Source organism: Mastomys coucha, unplaced genomic scaffold, assembly GCF_008632895.1.
Source record: "Mastomys coucha isolate ucsf_1 unplaced genomic scaffold, UCSF_Mcou_1 pScaffold21, whole genome shotgun sequence".
Lineage (NCBI taxonomy): Eukaryota > Metazoa > Chordata > Mammalia > Rodentia > Muridae > Mastomys > Mastomys coucha.
In genome coordinates, this window is record NW_022196904.1 from 177,299,012 (window position 1) to 177,306,950 (window position 7,939).

A 7,939-nucleotide genomic window follows, 5' to 3' on the forward strand; every position below is an offset into this window, starting at 1 on the left:
GTAGACCAGGCTGCCCTCAAACTCAGAAATCCATTTACTTCTGCCTCCCAAGTGCTGGGATTAATGGCCACAGATTGTTTTCCGACATCCACATGTTCACTGTGGTGTTTGTGCCTGCCACAGTGTGCATGACCCCCACCTCTAAATAAATAAGTGTAAACAAGGAAGAAAGAGAAAAGTATACAAATATAATATCACTCTATAATAAGGAAGACCATCCATCCACTCTAGTACATCTTCCCCTTCTAAGACGCTCCAGAATCAACTTTACCATCCATATTTCACATACTACGCTGTGCTATCTGATCTCCCTCAGAGAGACCTAAAGACATGGCTTTTCTGCAGTGCTGAGGAGTTCACGCAGACCGAAACCAATTCAAGCACTGAGAATCCATGTCTACTAGAACTCCCATGGTTGTTATTTTGTTTTTGTTTTTTTTTAAAAAAAAAAACACAAAATTTAAATCATTCAGTTTTACCAATGAAGACTCCGGAGCCAGATGATTTTACCAATGAAAGCCTGCTAGCTCAGAGAGGCCCAGAAAACACCCAGCAACCTTGGTCCTCAGCCAAGGTCCCAGAAACAATGCCCCTCTCTCATGCCAGTTCAGAAAACTTCCTTCAACCTGAATGTCCTCCCTTCTACTTCCTGAGCATCTCTCAATTCTTCCTAGTGACTCTCTGTTTTCTTAATAGTACGTTCATTTCCTATCAACTGGTTGCTTCATTTGCCTCCTTTTTTTTTTTTTTTTTTGGTTTTTCAAGACAGGGTTTCTCTGTGTAGCCCTGGCTGTCCTGGAACTCACTCTGTAGACCAGGCTGGCCTCAAACTCAGACTCAGAAATCCGCCTGCCTCTGCCTCCCAAGTGCTGGGATTGAAGGCATGTGCCACCACCACCCTGCGAAACAAATTACAAGGCGCTTCATCTGCCTCGTGACATATGACTGATTTTATTTAATTCTGTTTATAATATTCAAGGAGAAAGCTACTGGATTAAGGGTGTGTGCTACGGCTGAGCCACACCACAAGAAGAAACAGGTTTTTTCCAGTAAATAACACAATTTCGGGGTTCACAGTATGAGCAAATATCCTGCAACACCCAGCCCTGAGTTGCAAGTTAACCTCTGCTCACAAGGAATGCTCAGAGAGTATCGTAGACAGACAGAAGGAAGGGACCTGGAGGGTAGGATGGAGTGTCATGGAATGATGTGATCAGGCTATGGCATGGCCACTGTGCCTGTGAGCTCACTGTAGCTATGGTTCCCTGTAAAGACCAGGTCAATGAGATCAGCGAATACTCTAACAGGCGACCCTCACTGGACTCAGGCAGTTATTGAAAACAGTAAAAAGCAAGACAGGAAACGGAGCCATGGAATGTTGGGGATATCTGTGGAGAGCAGGGAGGGCTTGGGTGCATGTGATCACAATGTGCTATTTACATGTAGGAAGTTACCAAAAAATAAAAGGTTTTTTTTTTTTAATAAAAGAAGAAAATTGTGAGGTTTGTTATATAGCACTCTTCTCTTTTTGTCTTCATTTTATTTTAATTTTTTAATACAGCATTCCACCTGCATGTATGTCTGTAGGCCAGAAAAGGGCATCAGATTCCATTACAGATGATTGTGAGCCACCATGTGGTTGCTGGGAATTGAACTCAGAACCTCTGGAAGAGCAGTCAGTGCTTTAAACCTCTGAGCCATCTCTCCAGCTCCTGTTTTGTTTTGGAGACAGGGTTTCTCTGTGTAGTCCTGGCTGTCCTGGGACTCTTTCTGTAGACCAACCAAGATGGCCTCAAACTCAATAGCTCTGCTTGCTTCTGCCTCCTGACTGCTGGGATTAAAGGGATGCACCACCACCACCCAGCTGAGCCTACTACTCTTATAGTCCATTCATAGCAATATGCACCTTTTCTAGAGTGTTCTCTGAAATGACAGTAGCCTTTACCCTTGTCCAGTTTCAAAGCATTTGTATTTTAAACATCTGTTATAGCAAGACTCCACTTTTTTTTCTAAGACAGGGCCTCACAATGTAACTTCTGACTTCTAAATCAATATCTGCTAACCTGTACCTTTTGAGTGAGTGCTGAGGCTAAAGGTGTTTATTTCCACATCCAGTGACACCTACTTCTTGGTACTAATTTTTGTCTCAGTCCATTCAGGCTGCTATAGCAAAGACTTTTCATCGAGTAGTCTGTAATACAAGAAATTCATTTCTCACACTTGCCGAATCTTGGCAAGTCCAAGAGTCATACATCAGCATGTTTAAGGTCAAAGGCTATTTTGCCCTCAGGTGGTGGAAGGGGCTAAAGAGACAAAAGAGATATTATGAAGTCTTTTTTTTTACAAATGCTCTCATCCATTTAATGATGGAGTCTTGAAATCTCATCTCCTCAAAGTGGCTTCTCTCAGAGCTATCACAGAAACTTTAGGTGGGGTCTAGCAACATATTGATCCTTGAGGACATGTCCCCAGGGCATACATCTTGTTCCGGCCCTTTCTCCTTGCCCTCCATGTCTGAGTAGGCTCTGCCCATCTCTCCTGTTCTTTCACGCTCTAACTCACAATGGGCCCAGAATCAACAGTTCCAAGAAGCATGGGTTAAAATCTCTGAAACTGCCCAAATAAATCTTTCTTCTCTTATGTTGTTTAAGATTGTACTTATTTATGCGTCTATGACTGACTGGGTTTATGTACATCCCTTGGGGACTGACGAGGATGCTGGGTTCTCTGGAGCTGCCCCTCGTGGGTGCTGGAACCCTGGTCTTCTGTAAGAGCAGTGAGCTTTCTTAAGCACTGAGCCAACTCTCCATTTCTTTTTTTTTTTTTAAAGATTTATTTATTTATTATATATAAGTACACTGCAGATGTCTTCAGACACACCAGAAGAGGGCATCGGATCTTATTACAGATGGTTGTGAGCCATCATGTGGTTGCTGGGATTTGAACTCGGGACCTCTGGAAGTGCAGTCAGTGCTTTTAACTGCTGAGCCATCTCTCCAGCCCCCAACTCTCCATTTCTTTAGAGAGTTTTATCATAGGGTTGGTGAGATGGCTCAGCATGTAGAGGTGCCTGTGACCAAGCCTGATGACCTTGAGTTTGATCCTCAGGGTTCATATGTCGGAGAAAACCAACTCAGAGGAGTTTTCCTCAGACTTTGCGTGCTGTGGGATGACTACATTAACTCATATAAGAAATCAATTTTCGCTGGGCGATGGTGGCACATGTCTTTAATCCCAGCACTTGGGAGGCAGAGGCAGGTGGATTTCAGAGTTTGAGGCTAGCCTGGACTATAGAGTGAGTTCAGAGTGAGTTCCAGGACAGCCAGAGCTCCACAGAGAAAACCTGTCTGGAAAAACCAAAAAGAAAAAGAAAAGAAAGAAAGAAAGAAAGAAAGAAAGAAAGAAAGAAAGAAAGAAAGAGAGAAAGAAACCAATTTTTAACATTTAGTTATTTGTGTGTGTGGGTGCACGTGCCCACCCTCCCCTTTCCTCCCACATGAGCACCTAAGTACATGTGTATCACAGCAAGTGTGTAGAAGTCAGAAGACAACTTTAGGGGGTCAGTTCTCTCCTTCCACCACTTGGGTCCCTAGGGTCCAATTCAGACTGCCAGGGTTGACAGCAGGTGCCTTTACCTGCTAAACTGTCCCGGGTCATAAAAATGTTGTTTTGCTAAAAAGAAAGTTTTATGATGGGTGTAGTAGCACATGCCTGTAATCCCAGGAGGCAGATTTGTACAAATTCAAGGTCAGGCTGGTCTACATATAGTGAGTTTCAAGTTAAGGCTATACAATGAAACTCTAAAGAATACTGTGTCCCAGGATGAGTCTCTTAGAACCCATTTACTTTGACTTCATTAAACTTCTTCAATGTTTATATTCGTGTCTTTCATCAACTTTGGGAAGTTTTCTGGCATGGCTCCTCAAATTCACTCTCAGGTCCTCTCTGTCTCTTTATTTAAATCTTTCTTCTTTTCTCTTTCTCAGATGCAATAATGTCCACGTTCTGTTTTCAAGGTCATTGTCATTTCTGTCATCCTTTATTCCTCTAGTATATTTTTTGTTTTGATTATTGTTTTTCTTTGTGTGTGTGTGTCTGTGTGTGTGTGTGTGTGTATGTGAGAGAGAGAGAAAGAAAGAGAGAGAGAAAGATAGAGACAGTCAGCCAGCCGGCCAGACACACCATACACACACACACACACGCACACGCACACGCACACGCACACACGCTCAAGTATGCTCGCATACAGCCAGAAGGTTGCTAGGTAGCCAGACTTGCCCTAACCCCCCAAACTTCCTGTAATTCTGAAGTTACAGGTTAGAGTGTCCAAGCCCCACTATGAATCACCCTTTCTTGCTTCTCTGGGTGGCAGGTCAGTAGTTTCTTTGTTGGATGAGAATGCAGGATTTTCACCTAGTTGGTACCTACGCTCTGTTGCTTTCCTCTAAATCAGTGGTTTTTAACCTGTGGGTCATGACTTCTTTGGAGGTCTCATATCAGATATCCTGCATATCAGATTTACATTATGATTCATAACAGTAGCAAAATTACAGTTATGAAGTAGCAGTGAAATAATTTTAGGGTTGGGGTCCCTACAGCATGAAGAACTGTATTAAAGGGTCACAGCTTTAGGAAGGTTGAGAATCATGGCTCTAAATAATGCTAATTCTCTCCTCTCTCTGGCTATGTTTATTTGGAATCAGGAAGATCCTTTTGGCTTATATTTAAGCTTTGTTTTGTTTTCTAGCAAAGCTTTTAATCTAGAAATAATTGGTCTGTGTGATAGACTGCCATTTGGGGTATTCTATAGACCCAGTGTCCAGGATCTTACAGGGTCTGTGAATCCTGGCAGGAGGCGCACGGACCACGCCCACACTGCTTATTCTATTGAAGTAGTGTTATCTAGGCTGCCATACACATTTGCATACACCTAGCTTGAGTAATATTGCTTTGTTCTAACTTTTCCAGGACAAATTAGTTGCAAAAGGTCTATGTGGGTAACTGAAGGAGCTGCTTCCACGTGTGGCTATTTGTTTGCTTTGTGAAACAGTGTACCCAGGAAGGTGTCAGAGTCAAAGCCTCAGACCCTTCCCTCCCTTGCTGGGATTACCAGCAGGAACTGCCACTCCCAGGTTGACGGCTTTAGACTTCTCCTTAGAGGAACAAATCTCATGATAGCCTTTGGGGAGATCACCAGCATCTTAGCTTAGTAGGTAATGGGGAACCTGTGAAAGTCTAGGGCAGGAAAGGACTTGATTGACTGGTACAATGAACAAACACAGGAGACACAAAGTTTCAGAAGCATTCCAGATAGGAGTTGCTGCAGGTGCAAGGACTGTGACGTGGCCATTCTACCATTGAAGAACATCAGGGGAGTCAACCTGGTTAGAGTATGCTCAGCAAGGTAGAAAGTGGTAGCTAGGCAGGTAAGGGCTACGTTCTTCCTCCATTGCCGGGGAGTAAACTCAGTGCCCTGACTATCTCCAGACCTCCCCGTGCATTCCTTTTCTTTCTTTGCTTGCTTGCTTCGGTTTTTAAGATTGCTTTATGTGTATGGTGAGTGTTTTGTCTGTTTGTATGTCTCTGCATACCTGGTGCCCCTGGAGACCAGAAGAAGGAGTTAGATCCCCTGAACTGGAATTACAGTTGTGAAGTATGTGGCTGCTAAGAAATGAAACAGGGTCCTCTGGAAGAGCATTTGACTCTGCACTTAACTGCTGAACCATCTGCCTAGCCTCCAGATGCATTCTTAACAGAGCTAAAAGTCATTAGAGGTTTGCTTCTCTGAGGGGATGTAAACTACTCATGGTTTAAGTGACCTGGGAATAGAACCCAGGGCTTCCATGCCAGGTGAGCACTCTACCACCTGAACCACATACTCAGTGCCCCATTTTTTTTGTTTTGTTTTGTTTTGTTTTGTTTTGTTTATGAGATAGGAATTCCCATAGCCTTGGCTGGCCTTAACTCACATGGTATCTGAGGTTAGCCTTGAACTCCTAACCATCTCCCCTCTGATTTCTCAGTGGGATTATAAGCATAAGCCACCACAGCCAGCCTTTGTCCATTTGTCTTTATTGGTACCATTGACTGACAAGAATTTTATATTGTCTTTGGTGAGGGGAAATTGTGGTTTAAGACAGCATTTCACTCTGTACCCCAGGCTGGCCTCAAACTCACAGCAATCTGTGGACTGCTGGGGAGGAGGGAGAAGTATGTGGAGAAGCAGGCTAGCCTTGGCATATATCCAAGCTTACACATGAAGGTGGTACACAGATACGCATACTGACAAAAAGCCCATATACATCAAATAAATAGTTTTTAAAAATTAAAATGAACTATGGTGATTCTACTTCCAATAAAAATCTAAAATAGGAAAATTCTTAGGGCCAGAAGTCAGATTCCAAGATGAACGTGGTAGTGCGTGTCTGAATTCTTAGTCCTTATGTAGAGGCCATAAGGACTGGAGTTAACGCCAGTCTGGCCTGAGCTACATGATGAGTTCCAGACCCTTTCTCAAGCAAACAAACAAAGAAAAATAACTAAAATAAAAAATATATCTAAGCCCCACAAAGGCAGGCTCTCTTCCCCTGAAATAAGAAGAAAAAGCAAACAGAAGTAGACTAGAGGTTATCAAGAGCTGGAGGGAAGGGACCAGGGGCGTTTGTTGCTTAATAAGCACAGAGTTTCTGTGCCAGTGATGAAAGGTTTGGAAAGAGCCAGGGTGGTTGCAAAACACTGGGAGTGTGGGCTGGGATAGGTCATTCACCTAGGGCTGCAGCTCCAGTGATGGCAAACAAAAGAACCCATTGTGAGTGAATTAGCACCTTAGAGTTAAGCTCCCCCAAATTATTCAAATGGTTCACAGGCTTCTATCCCAGCATTCAGGAGGCAGAGGCAGGAGGATCTCTGAGTTCCAGGACAGCCTGGCCTATAGAGTGAGTTCCAGAACAGCTAGGGCTACACAGAAAAATTCTCTGGAACACCCCCTAGCCCCTCCCTTGCCCCTCCCAAAAAAAGATTCAGATGGCTCAGTGGTTAAAGGGACTTGCTGTTTGCTCTTCTGGTTTCCGCACAGCAGCTCACATTTAGTTGTAATTCCAGTCCCAGGGTATCCAGTGCCCCCCTCTGGCTCCACAGGCCCCAGGCTCCAAAGTGGTGGGCACACATTCATGCAGTCAGAACACAGTAACAAATCAAATAAGAATGATATTTTAGTTTCTTTTCAAAAATTACTAAAATGGGATCGTTGAGATGGCTCAGCAGCTAAATTAGGTGCTCGCTGCCAAGCCTGATGACCTGAGTTCAATCCCTGGGAGGCAGCCACGTGGAGAGAAAGCAAAAACTGATTCCTGCAAGTTGTCTTCTGACCTACACACACACACACTTTCACTCTCCCAACAAATAAGTGTAAAACAATGCTTTTTAAATGGTTAAAATAAGGCTGGGATAGAGTTCAGTTGGTAGTGTTTGCCTGCAGTGTATAAGACACTGGATTCCAATTTAAGCAACAGACTAATCAGGTGCCCTGGCCCACACCTGTAATCCCAGCACTGAGAGCGGAGTCAGAGGTTCGAGTTCATGGTTGCTACCCAGCAAATTCAAGGCCAGCCTGGACTGCAAGAATCCCAGTCTTTAAAGAAGAAAGGGAGACTGGGGGTGCAAGAAAGCTGGGTAAGAACCGCAGGGACAAAAATGAAGAAGAGACTCAGGGGGAAGGAGGTCCAGTGAGTGGCCCAAATTGGGATCCATCTCAGGGGGAGGCCCCAAGGTATGACCCTATTATTGATGCTATGGAGCGTTCACAGACAGGGGCCTATCATGGCTACCCTCCAAAAGACCCAACAAGCAGCTGAAAGAGTCAGAAGCAGATACTTACACCCAACCAATGGACAGAAGCTGCTGACCCCTGTGCTTGAAGTAAGGACAAGCTGGAAGGAGC